We start from the raw sequence: 20,459 nt of genomic DNA on the forward strand, positions 1-20,459 counted from the left end.
TGCGTTCATCAAAATCCAACATAAGAATTTCCTTGAATGTCGAGGAATTTTTTTTCCACCATTTTTGAAAATTCAAGCACCAATCGACTCACCATGATGAATACAACCAGAAGATGATTTCACCGACACGTTTTAATCTGCAAAACGAAAATCCGGCTTTGAATTAAGGTTTTGCATCGTTTTTCATTTAACATTATGAAAAGTCAGACGAAAGGACAATGGATCCCCTGCTAAACCATGGTTACAATTATATTATTGCTTTATTAAATTACACATCATATATTATTTACACGTGACATGATCCTAAGGGGCTCATGCAGTGCATTTGATGCACGAAGGAATTTTCCATATTTGTATTATGAGCTTACACTTTTATATGATATAGACATTCAACTTTAACTTTTTTATTCTCTATAAGTAAAAGGTTTATTTGAACATCATGTCGATGGCATTATTAATGTACCTTTATAGCCTTATATATTTAAGTTTTTGGGCTAAAGTTATTTTATAAAATTATAAAGCATCCCAAATAAGTTAAGGTGGCAGGTGACCAAACTGAAATAAGTTTGGTCAACATTTGGTAATTGCTCTCGTAACTCATAAGTTCTACAAATATGTCTATCGTGAGACCTATAAGTCACATTTCAAGATTCTAGGTATTATTACACTCTTTCAAAAAAGAAAAAGAAAAAAAGAATCTAGGTATTAGTTACATGCCTCGATTATTTAGGTATGGGAATTTTGTTTCACAATTTATAATGACATTCCTCGTATAAAATATGTCCAAAAAACACTCCAAATTAGAAGATTAATTACTAGTATGCCCGCTCGTGCGATGCACGACCAATGTTGAAATTGAACGATATTTTAAATAAATAAATACATATATTAAATATAATTTAAATATAAATAAATGCACACATAAATCTCAATAAAAAATCGAAGTTATGAACAACATAATCTCAATAAACACATGAATATGAAAATATTTGAATTTCCATTTTTTGAACTACCAATTAATTATTTATAATTGATAAGAATGAACAAATATAAGTTTAATCTTTTTAGTTGCCTTAAATTTTTTTAATAGAAAATATTAAAAATAATTTCTAACAATAAAATAAAATAAAATAAAAATAGAAAAAGGAATGAAATAGAAAAAAAAAAAAATGAAGAACCGTAGCATTTAAAGAAAGAAGATATGAGAGAAAAGAGGATAGATGAGAGAAGAGAGTGAAAAAAAGAATAATTTTATGACTTTAAAAGATAATAACTTATTTATTTTAAATTTATTTTTATAATTTTTACATCAAATTAAAGATCTTGTCATCATCTTTAATTTAATATTGAATATTTTTTTATGAAAAAAAGTTTATGATTTTTAAAAGAGAATCAAAAAAAAAAAGTAAGGAGATAAAAATTTTGATGGGAAAAAGTTTACGTTGAAGTCATCTTTTATATATTACTATACATAAGAACTCCAAGCATTAGTTTTCACAAATACTTGCGTGCCTTAATTGTTCTTTCATTGGTGTTTATAAAAGTAAGAATTGAGAATAAATAAAGATCTTTAAGATAATATAATTTTTTCCCCCTCATCTATAACTTTATTGCGAGATTTGTTTTAGGGTTAGACTTTTCTTTTTTGATAAATATATTTGGTTAGACTTTTGTTATGAAAAAGTCCGTTGAATTTTTATAAGACTTTAATTGACGTTAATTAGTTTCGTAAAAACATGTGTGTGGTCGTGCCTCGATTATTTGTTCATTGGTGTATACAAAAGTTAAAAACTAAGAACTAGTAATTAAAGGTTTAATGTTGTAAATATACCTTCTAGATATATTTTATGTGTATTTATCAAGAAATCTATCTTAAAACCCTATCTTCTTACTTGTATAAATAGAGGTATTTGGCCCTCATATTGAATATACTCAATTCATATTCTCTTCTCTTCTCTATTCTCTCTAGTTTATAACACGTTATCAGAAATAATCTTGTCTTTCCAACAAGGTACGATTAATTTTTTTCCATCTAAAGCTCAATTCGTTCATTATCTATCAAAGTTTAGAAGAGAAAATTTTGAAATTGTTTAATGTGATCATATCAGTCAATTAGTTTTGGAAAACGGAAACTCAATAACTTAGTTAGGCTATATATATTGTAGCATTTTTTTTTCTCGATTTATGCAATCTAAATTTCCTTCTCTTAGATGCTAATGAGATTTGAATTTTAAGTTTTTGATATTGTGTAGATCTGCGATCTAATTCCTTCTGCTCAAATTTTACATGGCGAAGGTGACATCCATGCTTGTGATGAGTAAACTAGCTTGAAATCACTATTTTTTTTGGTAAATCACTAATTTATGCGTACAATAGCTTGAATAAATTCGTAAATCACTAAACAAGTATGATGAGTTTTCTTGCTTTACGAATAAATTCATCGGTCTCTAATTTTATCGTCTATTTTCATGCCAAATTTCGTGATTTTTGTGCTCTTATTTCAAGATTTGACATTTTATATTATGAAATATACTATATATATACAATCTATTTTTTCGAAATGATCTCGAAAATTAATTGATGCTATTTAAATAGCACAAGTAGTATTCCTTAAGAATATTACATTCAAGATCTTAAGTTGATGCTATTAAAGTAGCACAACTAATGTTCATGAAGAATATTACATGCTCTAAGAGCAAGTAAATTAGACATTTAGATAACATATCCTTGATTATTTTGTGCAGAATTGCACGGATGACAAACATAGCCAAACTTGAGTTAATCGCCCTTGACATCTCGGGCAAGAATTACATGTCATGGACTCTTGATGCTGATGTTCACCTGATCTCAAGGGATCTAGGAGATACTATAAAAGAAGGAAACAAAGCGTCTGAACAAGATCATGTTAAGGCACTAATATTCATTCGTCATAACCTTTATGATGACCTTAAGACAGTATCTGACAGTCAAAGATCCACAGGAATTGTGGACGAACCTCAAAGAAAGGTTTTATCATCAAAAGACTGTCGTCCTTCCTAAAGTTCGTTATGAGTGGATGCATCTAAGACTGCAAGACTTTAAGTCTGTGAGTACTTATAAGTCTGTGAGTGCTTAAAGTCTTACAATCTTAAATACATCCACTCGTAACGAGCATTAGGAAGGACGACCGTCTTTTGATGATCAAACCTTTCTTTGAGGTTCGTCCACAATTCTTGTGGATCTTTGACTGTCAGATACTCTATCTTAAGGTCATCATAAAGGTGACGACGAAGAAATATTAGTACCTTAACGTATCTTGTTCGGACGCTTTGTTTTCTTCTTTTATAGTATCTCCTAGATCCCTTGACATCAGGTGAACATCAACATCAAGAGTCCATGACATGTAATTCTTGCCTGAGATGTCAAGGGCGATTAACTCAAGTTTGGCTATGTTTGTCATTTGTGCAATTCTGCACAAAATAATCAATGATATGTTATCCAAATATTTAATTTACTTGCTCTTAGAGCATGTAATATTCTTCATGAATATTACTTGTGCTACTTTAATAGCATCAACTTAAGATCTTGAATGTAATATTCTTCAGAAATACTACTTGTGCTATTTAAATAACATCAATTAATTTTCAAGATCATTTCGAAAAATAGATTGTATATATATAGTATATTTCAGAATATAACATGTCAAATCTTGAAATAAGAGCACAAAAATCACGAAATTTGGCATGGAAATAGACGATAAAATTAGAGGCCGATGAATTTATTCGTAAAGCAAGAAAACTCATCATACGTGTTTAGTGATTTACGAAATTATTCAAGCTATTTTACGCTTAAATTGGTGATTTACCAAAAAGAATAGTGATTTCAAGCTAGTTTACTCATCACAGGAAGAGTTCGACGGTTTTCTAGGACAGTAACTTAGATTGATTTGGAAATTAGGACAATAACTTTCGGACTTGTAAAAATAGGACACTAATTTTTTTTAAAGTAAAAATAGGACACTAATTAATAAGTGTTGCATCCGCAGGACATTTTTCGGCCAATTATTGGCCAAGAAATGTCCTATTTTTACGACACTTATTAATTGGTGTCCTATTTAACTCTAAAAAAAAAAATTAGAGTCCTATTTTTACAAGTCCAAAAATTTTTGTCCTAATTTTCAAATCAACATAAGTTATTGTCCTAAAAAATCCTCTGACTCCATCACAGGAATGGATGTCACCTTCGCCATGTAAAATTCGAGCAGAAGGAATTAGTCGCAGATCTACACAATATCAAAAACTTAAAATCCAAATCTCATTAGCATCTATAAGAGAAGGAAATTTAGATCGCATAAATCAAGAAAAAAATAGCTACAATATATATAGCTTAAGGGCATCCACTATGGTGCTACCTCATATTGGTCCCACATGTGTGCCACATCAACAACTACCTCCTTTTTCAACTATCCCATATTTTCTCCATTATAACACTATATCTTATTTATAATTAAAAATAAATAAATAATTAAATTAAACAATAAATATATGGGATTATAGCTAAAAAATACACGAACTTTGATAAAAGTTGCAATTTTCACCTGAACTTTCAAATTAGCCAAAATATACCTGAACTTATATTTTTTGTTGTAAATTTCACCTGAACTTGCAATGATTGAATTTCGTCGAGGTGAAATTTACAACAAAAAATATAAGTTCAGGTATATTTTGGCCAATTTGAAAGTTCAGGTGAAAATTACAACTTTTATCAAAGTTCGTGTATTTTTTGGCTATAATCCCTAAATATATTTACAAAGATACAAAAAATGCACAACGTGTCAAACAATTAAAGAAGGGGGACCACCATTTCACTTACTCTTGTTTGCTTCCTTCAATTTGCTTCCCAACATACACGCTCCCACTATGGAGGAATCAATTTTACTACCTTCTAACTAAGTTATTGAGTTTCCGTTTTCCAAAACTAATTGACTGCTATGATCACATTAAACAATATGATACTCTAATATTTCAAAGTTTTTCTCTTCTAAACTTTGATAATTAACGAATTGAGATTTAGATGGAAAAAAATTAATTGTCCCTCATTGAAAAGATAAGATTCTTTCCTAAGGCATACCTCCAATCCAAGCCAAATTAGTTTTTTTTTTCTTCTATATTTTTAGTGCAAATTTGCAGGCATTATTATATGGTTTGACTTTTGTTATGACAAGACTTTAATTGATGAGGAAAATAATCATTGTTTTGGAAATACTCCATATATTTATTATTTTCGTTCGTTACGAAGATCGTATATTTATTATTTTCGTTCGTTTATAAAGATTGTATATTTTCATTTTTCAGAAACTATTCTTTATATTTTAAATTTTTATTCAGACTTAATATTTACAAATATCTAACAATCTAACACATTAATTTTGATGGATTCCTTTGTTCACTCAATTTTAATGGACAATTTTGTACAATTTATATATATCTTTAAATTATTTATTAAAATTTGTGCCATTTTGTGACCGGTTGTGATAAAAAAGAGTATTATAAATAAGATCATATATTAATATTAGGGATAATTGCACGTAAACACACCCACTTTGGCAAAAATTCATTTTTAAAATGAATTCAGAAAAATCAAATAAAATCGTTCAAATTTGACTTCATTAAATCCTATAATTTTTAAAACTGCCCCTATTTCAAAATAAATTGCACAAAAGTCACTTTCAAATTTATGTGTACAAAGTCAACTTTCGAATTTCTGTATAAAAGTTTAATAAATTATCTTGGTGAACATGTTTCTTATATATATACATCCCATGCTCTCCCACACTCTCGTCAAAAATGGTATAAGAACTGATTTTTATTGAGGATTTATGAAATATTTAATATTATGTAATTAACCCTATATGGGAGAAGACTCCAAAGAAATTATAGATCCGGACAATTGTCTAAGATGGATACTTGTTTGGATTTGCCTTATTGTTGCTTGGAACTCGCCAATGTCTAAAATATGGGCTTGATTCAATACTCATGATAATTTTATGAAATTTTCTCCGTCTTTTTATTCTACGAATGTGTTCTTCAAGACATCGTTCGCACCATTTGAGATTGTCTCGTAGACTATCTCTCTTACCCTCTACCTTTTAAAGAATAATTTTGTATGCATTGCATCTTGGACAATTGTTCGGATCCATAATTTCATTGGAGTTTATTCCCACATAGGGTTAATTAATTAATATATTAAATATTTATAAATCCTCAATAAAAACTCGTTCTGATACCATTTTTGACGAGAGCGTGAGATTTATACTTATAAGAAAACATGTTCACTGATGAGGAGTGATATGTGCAGAGTAGAGAAAGGATACAAATCAGAGGGATCATCTTCATCAGAGGAATCACACTGGTCAGAAGAATCATTCTTACCGGAGGGATTTCATATATCAGAGACAACTCATCCGCCAGAGGAATGGCTCTTGCCAGAGGAATCGTATTCGTCAGAGAAGTCACCCTTGCCAGAGGAGCCATCTTCGCCAGAGGAGTCATCCTCGCCAGAGAAGTCACCTTCGCCAGAGAGGTCACCTTCGCCAGAGAAGTCACCTTCGCCAGAGGAGCCACTTGCGCCAGAGAAGTCATCATCACCAGAGGAATCACCCCCTGCCAGAGAAATGCTAGAAGGCGCGGGAAGATCTCCCGCGTAAAGGCGAAGTTACTATTCTACCCTCCGACCACGCAAGGAGCATGCATGGGCAATGATTTTACCATTTTACCCTTCCTTGTACTCTATAAATAGACCTCAGCTCATGTATTACAATTACGCTATCATTTGTTTTTTAATACAACAGTTAGTTTGCTCTCGTGCTCAATTCTCCGATCGCTTTACTTCATTCGTTCCGATCATCTCTACTAGGTATAGTCCACACTTTACATTTTATAGTTTAGGTGTTGGTTCTTAATTCACCAACTGGCGCCGTCTGTGGGAAGGCTACTGAGTTAGGACGTGAGATTATGGTTGCCGGCGTACGCAGATCTGCAATTTCAATCGGATTTGCGGGCGTCGGCACCGATGGAGCCAATAATTCGGGCACCCAACTGTTTTTGATCGATTAATTGTGTTTTCCGGGTTAATATGTTGCTAATCCTCTATGATCTGCGTTGATTTATGTTTTGGGTGCATGGGGAAAGGTGGTGACGGGCATAAATCATGAATCAAGGGAAATTTACATCTGTTTACTGTTTGTTCGGGTTGGTTGTCCGTGGATAAGGGGTTTCCTTATAAAATTGATGTTTTCATCACCGATCTAATGTTTTGCATGAGGAAATTGTAGTTTGGTGCTCTGTTTTGATTATGTCAGTCGTTTTCTTACGGATCCCCGATATCTTGGGTTTATGCTGTTTGCGTATGAGTGTTTTACATGTCAACGTGATAATTGCGGAGTATCTTCGTATTTTCTACGACAATCTTAGAATCATACTAGTGATTTGTCGGATACTATCCTGTTTTTGGTAGGCGTGGGGTTTTTATTGTTAATTCATGGTTTTGCACCGATAGCACGTCGATTAGCATTTTGTTTCTGTTATGATTGGGCTTATGTTGTGGATCTGTGGGTGTTCTTCGCTTGAAGATGATAATTACCGTTACTTCCCATGTCTTGGCAATTAATCCTCGTTCTGTATTGTTGAATCGGAGGGTGATAGTCTGTTGCAGGTGTTTTTCGTTTAAGGGAGGGTATTTATCAGTGTTTGCCACATTTCTGTGGCTAATTTTGATCGGTGAATTGGGGAGTTATGCTCTGTTCCTGTTATATTGGGGTTTTTTGTTGCGGATCTATGGGTTTTGCATCGATAATGTGTTGATTATTACATTGTCATTGGTTACCCTGGTTTGTTGTCGTTGATGCGGGGGTTTTACCTCGATAGTATGATGATTAACACCTTGTCTCTGTTGTGGTGGGGTTCATGCTGTTGATCTGCGGATGATCTTCACTTGAGGGAAATAATTATTGATGTTCTTCATGTTTTCTTAAACTAATCTTCGTTTTGTGCTCTAATTGATGCATCATGTTGCTAATCTGGCTGATTGCCGTGATAATTCTAATTGCTTGTAGGTTTTGCTGTTGTTATAATGCATGACCGCGTTAATTGTAGGTTATGATGTTCCTTTCCTTACGTGTCTCTTATTTATCTATCATTTCTAACGTGTTACGCTAATAAGTTTGTTGGTGGTTACCCTGTTTTTGCCTATCTTTGGTTTTCCTATTTTGGTTCTCTGGGTACTCTGTTTTCTCTGCCGGACATTGGTGTGGGTTCACGGGGAAAACCGCTGTTATGCGGGCTCTGTTTTCTCAATCTATGCCCTGGGTTTATTTCCCGGTGTATAGAGTTACTGCGTGGGGAATTTTTTAACGGTCTCTGTACCGGTAGCCGGGATTTCTTATTGGATTTCTTATATCGGGACTCCAATCGGTAACGGAGGGTTTATTCTTTCGTCGTTGGGACTGTTTCTCACTTTGTTTATGTGTAGGTACCATGGGATCCTCTGATGCACACCGCAACCTAGAAAAGGAGTTCGACTCCGCTGCGCTCACCACTGAGGTGCCTACCTCATTGTTCAACAACTTGCAGGGCAACACAACCTTCGCTACGCCACCAGGATTCCCCGCTGTCTCGGCTACTCCGCTGGTGGGATTGAATGGTAACTTCCAGAGGTCTGCTCTGATGACACCAGGATCAGAGGTGCCGAGCTTGGCCCCCACATCTGGTGGGGGATCGATTAACTTTGGGCTGGCAGAGCAGATGATGGCCTTGCTCAGTTACGCTAACATGCGCCAGGCAATGGGAACTCCGATGCTGTCTATCATTCCTACTGTAGCTCCCCCGGTTGGAGCAGCAAACCCGCAGGGCATTGAGGCCCCACCTCCCGCTGCCCAGGAGGCAAACACTCTGGCAATCAACAAACAGGCTGCGATGCCTCTGGAAATGCAAGGGGACCCTGCTGACAGGGAAGTGGAAAGAAGACCAGAAGGAAGCCGTATCAGACTCAACAGTGTTGTTAGAAAGGAGAGGGTTGACGAGTCTGATAGTCAATCCGTCTCCCTTGTGTTCGAGGAAGAGAGACCAAAGGAAAAGGCACGGTTGAAAAACCAAGTGTCCCAGCTGAAACACCAACTCCAGGATCTGGAGGAATCACTGAGGGAGAAATCCCGGAGGGAGGACAGGGAACAAAGGTCAGGAAAATCACACCGGGTAGAGAAGTCCCATCGATCAGAAAAATCGCGCTACACAGAGAGATCAGAGGAACGGGAACCGGAGTATTCCTCTGGCAGACCTGAGTATAGAATTCACAAACGCCATGCTCGTGACGCACCCAGGGACAGAAGGGAGCAGGGGAGGCATAAGGGGGACAAGAGGGCTAAGACTTCACGATTTCACCCCGCCAGCAACCGTAGTCCTTTCTCTGATGATATTCTGGCAGATACCCTACCCAGAAGTTACAAGCCCATCTCGCTGGATTATGATGGCACTACCGATCCGGAGGTGCACCTCAATCGGTTTGAAGGGTTGGTCACGTTGCATATGTACACGGAGGGCATCAAGTGCCGTATCTTTTCAACTACTTTGACCGGACTGGCTCAGTTATGGTTTGGGATGCTTCCCCCGAACTCCATTCACTCTTTTGAAGATCTGCAGACTCGCTTCCTACGACAGTTTGCGAGTTCGCGGAGGGTAGGGAAGTCAGCCCTTTCGCTGATGGATATCAAACAGGATCAGGGTGAGACGTTGCGGGAGTACACAGCAAGGTTTAATCTTGCCGCTCTGGAGGTGCCAGAGGCAGAATCACAAATCAAAAACTGCGCCTATGTCAGAGGACTCAGGCCGGGGATCTTCTTTGACGAATTACAAATCCAACCAGCAAGGGATTTTGATGACATTATGGCAAGGTTGCCGGGCTACCTGCAGTTGGAGGACGCCAAGATGGCGAGAAAGGTGGAAAATGATAAGCATAGGGTCAAGAAAGCCGAGGAAGCACCTGAGAGACAGAGGCAGCAAGATAGGGCCCCATTCAGAGGGTTGCCCCCGAGGGTGCTACCACCACATGGAGGAATGCCGTCCCATCAGCAACGCACAGTGAATGAGGTTACGCGATTTACTGAGTACACGCCCTTGAATAAACCACAAGAGGAAATTTTCCATTTGATAAAGGATCAGCCGTTCTTTCGGGCACCGGGAACCTATCGGACTGGGCCGCCACAGGAGGGGCCTAATAACAAGTTGTGTGAGTATCACAATTCTTTCGGACATTACACGAAATACTGTGGACATCTTAAGCACCAATTGGAGTTGCTGGTGCGTCAGGGATACCTCGACCAGTTCATCGACAGAGGAAATGAGGGTCAGAGGCGGAATGATCAGAGAGATCAGAGGGATCAACGAGATAAGAGGGATCAGAGAAATAACCGTGATCAGCGACAAGAGCAGGGGAACAACAGGGATCGTAGGCCCGATGACAATCGGGACAATCGTAGAGAAGGGGCAGAAAGGCAAGTACCGCCTCCCCCTTACAGAAGGGAGGTGCATATGATTTGTGGGGAGAACGGGATGCCCACATCAAATCGGGCTAAAAAACAAGTCGTCAGAGCAGTAAAAACGGGGTACTATCCTAAAAGGGTCATGGAAATTACGAATGCAGCAGAAGAGACTGCAATCACTTTTGGAGCAGAGGATATACGCACACTGATGTACCCGCATGATGATGCGCTGGTCATCACGGCAGACATTGCCGGCTGCATTATTCACCGTATTTTCGTAGATTCGGGCAGTGCTGTAAACATCTTGTATAAGGAATGCCTTCAAAATATGGGAATTAACGCTCATATTGAGCCGACAAATGCCCCTCTGTTTGGGTTCGGGGGAGAGATGGTCATGCCTCTAGGGTATGTAGAGCTGCCGTTGATTCTTGGCAGTGCAGTTGCAGGCAACAAAACAAGGATGGTACGGTTCTTAGTGGTGGATATGCCTAAACCCTCGTACAATGTCATACTCGGCCGGCCTGCCTTGACGGCGTTCAAGGCGGTTATCTCTTTGTTTCATCTGAAAATGAAGTTTCCCATCGAGGGTGGAAGAGTGGGAGAAGTTTGCGGCGATCAAACGACATCAAAAGCATGCCACGTGCAAATGCTCACACAGTCGGCGGGGCAGAAAAGGGAAAGACGGACAGAGGGTTCGGACGCCCGGAAGAGGGGGAAAGTGGGCGAGGTGCATGCCCCAGCGGAAGAGCGCCAAGAGTTGGCGGATTTATTAAAAGACAGAGACTCCACAGAGAAAACCGCGCTGGTGTCCACTAGCGATGTTTGCAACATGATCGAACTATTTCCAGGGAAAGAGGGTTTCCAGACAAAGGTTGGATCTGCCATAAGTGATCAAGTCAGAGAAGAGCTCATTGGCTGTCTTCGGCGAAATGCGGATGTGTTCGCATTCAGCACCGCAGACTTAAAGGGAATTGATAGAGAATTGGCAGAGCATTGCCTCAACGTGGACCATAAGGTTAAGCCGGTGAAGCAGCGGACAAGGAATTTTGGGGCTGAAAATGATGCTGCAATCAGAGAGCAGGTCTATGAGTTACTGAAAGCCGGGCATATTGTGGAGGTGCAATATCCAGAGTGGATCTCAAACGCGGTGATGGTACCCAAGAAAACAAACACTTGGAGAATGTGTGTGGATTTCAGAGATTTAAACGCCGCTTGCCCAAAGGACCACTATCCTCTGCCGAGGATTGATCAATTGGTGGATTCTACTTCAGGGTGTGCCTTATTATCCATGATGGACGCATACCAGGGATATCATCAGGTAAAGATGAACAGGGGAGACATCGCCAAAACAACCTTTGCCGTCTGTTGCGGAGTATATGGATGGAGAAGTATGCCTTTCGGCTTAAAAACTGCGGGAGCCACGTATCAGCGAATGATGGAAAAAATTTTTAGAGACCAACTTGCTAAGAATATTTCGGTATACGTGGATGATATGCATGTGCGGAGTGTCAAGGCAGAGGATCATGTTTCTGATCTGGAAGAAATCTTCACGGTGGTCAGAGATCATCGGCTTATGCTGAACCCAGCGAAATGCACCTTTGGGGTCACAACAGGGAAGTTTTTGGGATATAAGGTCACACCTGCAGGAATTGAAGTTAATGCAGAAAAGGTCAAAGCCATTATGGACATGACGCCGCCCAGAGGAATCAAAGAAGTGCAGACTCTGAATGGGCGCATCACTGCTCTGAGCAGATTTATATCACGCTCGGCAGAACGCAGCATGCCGTTTCTCAAAGTATTGCGGAAGGGAACTAAGTTTTTATGGACAGAGGAATGTCGAGCAGCATTTGAGGATCTTAAGGTATATCTGGCAAAGCTCCCGACTCTGACCAAGCCGGTCCCGGGGGAAACGTTGTATCTGTATATAGCGGTAGGGGAGGATGCGATCAGCTCTGTGCTTATCAGGGAAGAGGGGAGTCATCAGAAGCCCATCTACTTCGTCAGCCGAATTATTCAAGGTTCTGAATCAAATTATACAGAGATTGAGAAGGCTGCTCTGGCAGTCATGATCACGGCAAGAAAGTTGAGGCCTTATTTCCTTTCACACCGAGTGGTCGTGCGCACATCTTTACCTTTCAAACAAGTTTTGGGACGCCCGGATTTGTCGGGGAGAATGGTTAAATGGGCTGTGGAATTAGGGGAGTATGATGTAGAGTATGAACCGAGAACGGCGATCAAAGCGCAAGCATTGGCAGACTTCATACAAGAAACAACTCGTCGTCCTGTACCAGAGTTTTGGGTGGCCTTTGTGGACGGATCCGTGACGAAAGAGGGATGTGGGATAGGGGTTTATATCACTTCACCGGGTTATGGGACATACCAGTTCGCCATCAAATTCACTTGTCGATTGTCCAACAATGAAGCGGAATATGAGGCCGTGGTCAGAGGGGCTCACATCTTGTCAGAGCTTAAAGCCGAGTGTGTAATCATAAAAACAGATTCTCAGTTAGTAGCTCAACAGTTCTCGGGAAGTTATAGTATCAAAGATCAGAGGATGAAGGCGTACTATACCAAAATCAGCGAAATGAAAGAAAAGTTCATGGAATTTAAGCTCGAACAGATTTCTCGGGAGGAGAACACGAAGGCCGACCTACTGGCACGCATGGCTAGTGCAGTAGAACAAACTTGGAGTGATGAGATCATTTTACTCTGTGATACCAGAGAGATGGAGACTTCGCAGGTGTTCTCGGTAGAGATCAGGGATGATTGGCGGGCTCCGATCATACATTTCCTAAAGATAGGGGAACGGCTAAGCAGAGAAACCAATCAGAGGGCGCGTTATGAGAATTACTGCCTAATCAACGATCAACTCTTCAAACGATCTTTCACTCAACCTCTGTTAAAATGCATATCGCCAGAAGAAGCTAACTTTGCTCTGAAATAAATTCATGCAGGTTGTTGTGGTGGGCATACGGGATTTCGGGACCTTGTACGCAAGATCATCCGGGCAGGGTTCTATTGGCCTCATATCAACAAGGAAGCCAGAGAGTTCGTCCGCAAGTGTGAAGCCTGCCAGAGGCACGCCGGGAGAATCAACACACCAGGGGAGCCCATGGGTGTCATGTACGCTGCCTGTCCGTTTGACAAATGGGGCATTGATATAGTCGGAAAGTTGCCTACAGCACCTGGAGGGAAATGCTTTCTCATCGTGGCAGTAGACTATTTTTCTAAGTGGGTCGAGGCCGAGGCTGTGGGCAAGATTGATGAAGTTACAGTGGAACGCTTTATTTGGAGGAACATCTGTTGCAGATTCGGGGTACCGAGAATCATTGTATCTGATAACGGGACTCAGTTCACAGGGCAGAGAATCGCGGATTTTTGCGACCGAATGGACATCACCCAGCGTTTTGTCTCAGTGGCTCACCCACAGGCAAATGGCCAAGTGGAATTAGCTAACAGAACAATCTGTGAAGGGCTCAAGAAGAGGTTGAACCAGAGCAGAGGGAAGTGGGTTGAAGAATTGGATACCGTCCTCTGGGCTTATCGCACCAGTCCAAAGACGGCAACAGGGGAGGCTCCTTTCACGCTGGTATATGGATCCAATGCGGTGATACCAGCAGAGGCCAGATTGGAATCATATCGCATCATCACCTATGATACAGAGCATAACACCGACCTTCGAAGAACTGAGCTAGACCTTGTGGAAGCACAGCGGGAAGAAGCGCAAATCAGAGCAGCAAAATATAAAAGTGTCATCAAAGTAGGTTACGACAAAAGGGTCAGAGCAAGGAAGCTGGTCAAGGGCGATCTAGTATTGAAAAGAGCAGACGCATTAAAGGCAGTGGGCAAGTTTGAAGCAAATTGGGAAGGACCATTCATCGTTACAGAGGTCTTGGGTGGCGGAGTGTACACATTGGCGGATTCAGACGGCAGAGCTCTCCCCAGGCCATGGAATATAAACACACTCAAAAAGTTCTATGTATAACTGCTTCTTAGCAGGGGTAATCACTTGTAGACCGTATACTCTTTTTCCCCACAGGGGTTTTAACGAGGTCCGGGGCCATGATATCAATAAAACAGATATGTGGTTCTAGGGAATTCCCTCGTGTTGTGTTCGCTTATTTCAATTATTGCTTTCTTACATTACATATGCTATTTAACATGTTCATGCAGAGCATTGCACATGTCACCAGAGGGGGGAGTAGGGTGTATACCCGTAGGTCCCAATTTTTAAATTCAAAATACAAACTGCTTCTTAGCAGGATAAGGGAGAAACAAATACAAAAACTGCTTCTTAGCAGGTCAAAGGGAAAAGCAAGACATCAGGAGCTGACGACTTCGTCTCCATGTGCCAACACTTCAAGTTTTTCTCCTCCGTTCGAGGATATTTCCGCTAGATCTATCTCAGATCCACTCCGGATCTACCCCGCACCTGCAGAATATCAAGAAAAGCAACAAGTCAAAATGCCAAAAGGAAAGAATACGGAGGAACAGAACAACCAGCACCCAGATCTCGGGAACATGGCAATAACGCTCTCAAATACGGGAAGTCCCCTCCTTACAACCACAAAGCTAGAAACCTGCACTGGAAGCACAGGGAGGAAAGCAGAGCCTCTAGGGATATGAGTGTTCTGAGGGGAACTTCCCTTATTTGAGTGCTTTACAACCAAGCTAGGAATGGTTCAGGGGGGAAACTTTCTTCAGGAATCCTGGAGATAAAACTCTCAAGCGGGGGAGAGTCCTGTCTTTTCAGTGTACAACCTCTTAACAGGACTCGCTCCCCCGATTGAGAGCTTTACAACCAAGATGGGGAAAGATACAGGAAAGGAGAGACAAACGGCCAGCAGATCTAGGGTTTGAGAGGAAATCAGGAAGGGGCAACGGGGGAACTTTCTTCAGAAACCCTGGAGATAAAACCCTCAGGCGGGGGAGAGTCCTGTTTTTTCAAGCCATCAACAGACGCCGGTGTACTTTCTTAAAAGGACTTACTTCCCCGACTGAGGGCGTTACGACCAGGATAAGGAAGCAGCTTAAGCCAAAAGGACGGGAGATCTAGGGTTTGGTAAGGAGAGCAGTTTTGAGACGGCGGAAGGGAAATGAAGGATGCTAAGCTAGGGCATGAAGGGTAGAGGGTATATATAGAGGTGGTACTGGGCTTAAGAAAAGGGCTAAGAGGTAATGGGCCCGCGCGAACTTATGAGCCGGAGAAGGGAGTAAGAAGTAATTGGGCCAACATGTTCATAACAGAGTATTGCACATGTCACCAGAGGGGGAGTAGGGTGTATACCCGTAGTCCCCAATTTTCAAATTCAAAAATGGCTTCTCAACAAATCAAAGGAAAAACAGAGGGATCACGCTCCAGCAGAGCAGAGGGAGCACGCTCCACCAGAACAGAGGGAAGCGCTCGTAAGCCGCGAAAGTTGGTTGTGCCATCCGGGCCTTCCATGCTCCGCGCAGAGGGAGGAAAGCGCTCGTAAGCCCCGAAAGTTGGTTGTGCCATCCGGGCCTTCCATGCTCCGCGCAGAGGGAGGGAAGCGCTCGTAAGCCGCGAAAGTTGGTCGTGCCATCCGGGCCTTCCATGCTCCGCGCAGAGGTGGCACTTAATCGTAAGCCGTGAAAGTTGGTTACACCCCCCGGGTCCTCCATGCTCCGCGCAGAGGTTGTCCTTAACCGTAAGCCACGAAAGTTGGTCGCACCCCCCGGGTTTTCCATGCTCCGTGCAGGGTGTTCTTTCAATCGTAAGCCGCGAAAGTTGGTCGTGCCATCCGGGCCCTCCATGCTCCGCGCAGAGGTGGCACTTAATCGTAAGCCGCGAAAGTTGGTTACACCCCCCGGGTCCTCCATGCTCCGCGCAGAGGTTGTCCTTAACCGTAAGCCACGAAAGTTGGTCGCACCCCCCGGGTTTTCCATGCTCCGTGCAGGGTGTTCTTTCAATCGTAAGCCGCGAAAGTTGGTCGTGCCATCCGGGCCCTCCATGCTCCGCGCAGAGGTTGCACATAATCGTAAGCCGCGAAAGTTGGTTGCACCCCCCCTGGGTCCTCCATGCTCCGTGCAGAGGTTGCATTTAACCGTAAGCCACGGAAGTTGGTCGCACCCCCGGGTTTTCCATGCTCCGTGCAGGGGGTTACTATTTAATCGTAAGCCGTGAAAGTTGGTCGTGCCACCCGGGCCTTCCATGCTCCACGCAGAGGGTTACTATTTAATCGTAAGCCGTGAAAGTTAGTCGTGCCACCCGGGCCTTCCATGCTCCACGCAGAGGGTTACTATTTAATCGTAAGCCGTGAAAGTTGGTCGTGCCACCCGGGCCTTCCATGCTCCACGCAGAGGGTTACTATTTAATCGTAAGCCGTGAAAGTTGGTCGTGCCACCCGGGCCTTCCATGCTCCACGCAGAGGGTTACTATTTAATTGTAAGCCGCGAAAGTTGGTCGTGCCACCCGGGCCTTCCATGCTCCACGCAGAGGGTTACTATTTAATCGTAAGCCGCGAAAGTTGGTCGCGCCACCCGGGCCCTCCATGCTCCGCGCAGAGGGTTACTATTTAATCGTAAGCCGCGAAAGTTGGTCGCCCCCCCGGGTCCTCCATGCTCCGCGCAGAGGGTTACTATTTAATCGTAAGCCGCGAAAGTTGGTTGCACCCCCCGGGTCCTCCATGCTCCGCGCAGAGGGTTACTATTTAATCGTAAGCCGCGAAAGTTGGTTGCACCCCCCGGGTCCTCCATGCTCCGCGCAGAGGGTTACTATTTAATCGTAAGCCGCGAAAGTTGGTTGCACCCCCCGGGTCTTCCATGCTCCGCGCAGAGTGCTCAAGCCTGGATGGGAAGCAGCTTGGATGGGAAGCAGCTCAGATGGGAAGCAGCTCGGATGGGAAGCAGCTTGGATGGGAATCGCGAAATCATTGACAGAGAAAGTAACCAAATACTCGTAAGAGGAGACGGTGAAATCCCTATCATAAAGGTCAACCAAATCCTCGCAAGAGGAAGCGGTGAAGCTTTTATCCGAAGGAGTCAGCAAAATCCTCGCCAGAGGATCCAACAAAGTCCTCGCCAGAGGAGTCTGCCAAATCTTGGCCAGAGGAGTCATCAGAATCCTCGACAGAGGAGTCCGCCAAACTCTTGACAGAAGAGTCAATCAAAATCCTCGCCAGAGGAGCCTTCCAAACTCTTGCCAGAAGAGTCAACCAAAATCCTCGCCAGAGGAACCTTCCAAACCCTTGCCAGAAGAGTCAACCAAAATCCTCGTAAGAGGAATCAACGAAATCCTCAAAGCAGAAATTAAAGAAATCTCGAAGGAGAAAATCAAAGAAACACCGACAACAAGCACGATGAGCTAAAACCAAGCCAAGCACAGATTCAACATGAACGTGAAAGCAACAAAAACAACACAAGTAATGAAAGGGAAAAAGCAGTACAAGCAGGGAAGAAATTTCATATAAACACGTCGAGAAGGCAGAGTTGCACATCAAAAACGGGAAGTAAGTATTAAGTTTGTACAGACCAAAAAGTTACAAAAATTTTATTAACTCAGGCAGGAGGAACGGAAGCATCTTGAGCAATAGCAGAAGGGGCAGGAGCAGAGGCAGATGAAACCGGGGGATGAACACCACTCGCAGAGACTTAGCCAGAAACGGCTCCCTCTGTGAATACCGGCAGCATGCCTATTTCCTTCACCTCGGGGAGACGGACTCCCAAGTCCAGCAATTTCACAGCTTCTTGTACAAACGTTTTCTCATCTCGATACAGGGTAAAAAGCTGATCCATCGCAGAGGAGGAGGAAGCGGAATCTTCATAAACGGAGGCCGCCAAATCAGAGGGCAGAGGAGGCACCACACCATATTGAGAAAATCTTCGGGTGCTTTTGTTGGTAGGATCCCGCAGCCGGTTCACAAAACCCGCCAGGGAAGCAGAGAAAGCAGGCGCATACAATGGAGCGGAGGGCACTAAAGCAGACCCAACCCCAAAGGCGAAATAGGGAATGGCCCTCTCCAGCACTGGATACCACCATTCTGGTTTCTTCGGAGAATTCGCAGGGATCCCCATCAGCTTATTTATTTCCTCATCTTTGAGGTTATCCATTAAGGCATGCAAGTCCAAGGTAGCAAGCTGTTCCGAGGTCGCCCCAGCCATCTCTAACGCCTTGGAAGCAGACTGCTGTATCACATAAGCGAAGAGGGGCCCGAAGTTCTCCAGGTACTATGGAGTCCGCTTGTAGGCCGCCAAGGTGCCCTCCAGCATCAACCCTAGAAAGTGTTGACCCTGTGGAGACAAGAAATACTCCAGGCGTTGATCTCGCGCCCCCAAGACATAGGCACGATTCTGCGCTTCCACAAGCATTTTCTTCCAACCCCGCCGGGTCTCCTTGTAGGCTTCTTCATATCCCGCCTTGAACCTGGCCAGGTTCTCATGGCTTTCCTTGGTTGTCCTAGTCAATTCAGAAACCAGGGAGGACTTCTCCACATCTGACTGGGCCAGCTGAGCCTTCAACTCAGCGATCTCCGCCTCAGCCTTGCCTAAACGCTCCACAACCCCAGCGACATCATCATCACGCTTGGCGATGTCCGCCTGCTCCTTCTCCCTTTCTTTCTCTGACATGTCATAGTCATGAATACACTTAACAGCTCCCCACATCCGAGCCTCTACCTGCAAGGAAGCAAAACAGGTTCCAACATGCGATCAAGAGTTTAATAATTTTATTCTTCCTCTAATAAAGGCATAAGATGCAGGGTACCTGAAGAGCCAATTGGCACAGCTGAGTAGCTAAAGCCCCCCGCGTCAGCTGCTCCACTTTCTCCTGGTCCTTTGAGTGGACACGAGCTATCAAGGCATCAATCAACCCCTGCCCCGACAAACTCGAAATCGGTCCAGGAACGAGATCCTCTGATGCATCAGCAGGAGGTACAACAGCTTTCCCCTTGCCCTTTCCCCCGGCGGAAGCGGGAACCTTAGAACCACCAGCAGACTTCTTTGCTGGCCCCTTGCCCTTCTCCACTGCAGAGGAGAGGACCCTCGAACCACCAGCAGACTTCTTCGCTGGCTCTGGAGACTTGCCGGCCTTCTTCAGGCCCTCCTGCTTTTCCTTTTCACCCACAGAGATCAGAGAACCCCTTTTCCTCTTCTTCGAAAGCTCAGAGAGGGCAATACCCGGGACCGAGTCGGGCGAGGGAATCTCATCAATAATGTCCACAATCTGGACACCCTCCTCACCCACACCGATACATCACCAGTGCTGGGACGCCTGCGCCTGTGAACAAGGCTGCTTGCATCAACCTCCTCTGCGTCAAATGTGTGGGAGGCCCCTATGTTTCCCTCTGGGACCTCGACTACTGGGAGAGAAGTGATCATTTCAAACACGGCGGGTTGTTCCGAGGGGCCTGTTCTAGAGGTGGGGCCCCCCGAGTCATGTTGCCCACTGACAGCAGGAGAAGCAATAATGGGCAGATTGTCCCCGCACTTCTTTCTCCAAGACATGTCTGCAAATCAAAATTCTACATCTTTAAAATCAGGGTAACAAAAGTTAATGTATTTTCCAATTCATATGCTTTACCTATTGATTTCTTTGGATATAGGGGAAATAAGCCATTGTATGCCAGAGCCGAATTGTTCTCAGCAAGGTATCTACATTCTAAAGGCTTGGCTGCGTTCATAGCATTCAGATGGGCTATAACTCCCAGGTCAAAGTTCGAGGGAGGTTCTAAGGAGGCTGGCCTATAGGCAGTCCGGGAACTATGCCATTCTAGTTCTAAAACTTTGTAATCACGCCAATTGCCGACAAGGGTGCGCACATAGCAATACTTGTATAAAAAATCTTTATCAAAAGAATTTAGGGAGGAAAGAAAAGTGGTGGGATGTTTCGGATGAGCAGCAAAACTATACAGGGGACTGCCCTGCATACGAAGAGTCTGGGTTTGACAAAATAATTGGCCGGTGTCACCAACGCCGTGAGCACGGC

Source organism: Salvia miltiorrhiza, chromosome 2, assembly GCF_028751815.1.
Source record: "Salvia miltiorrhiza cultivar Shanhuang (shh) chromosome 2, IMPLAD_Smil_shh, whole genome shotgun sequence".
NCBI lineage: Eukaryota > Viridiplantae > Streptophyta > Magnoliopsida > Lamiales > Lamiaceae > Salvia > Salvia miltiorrhiza.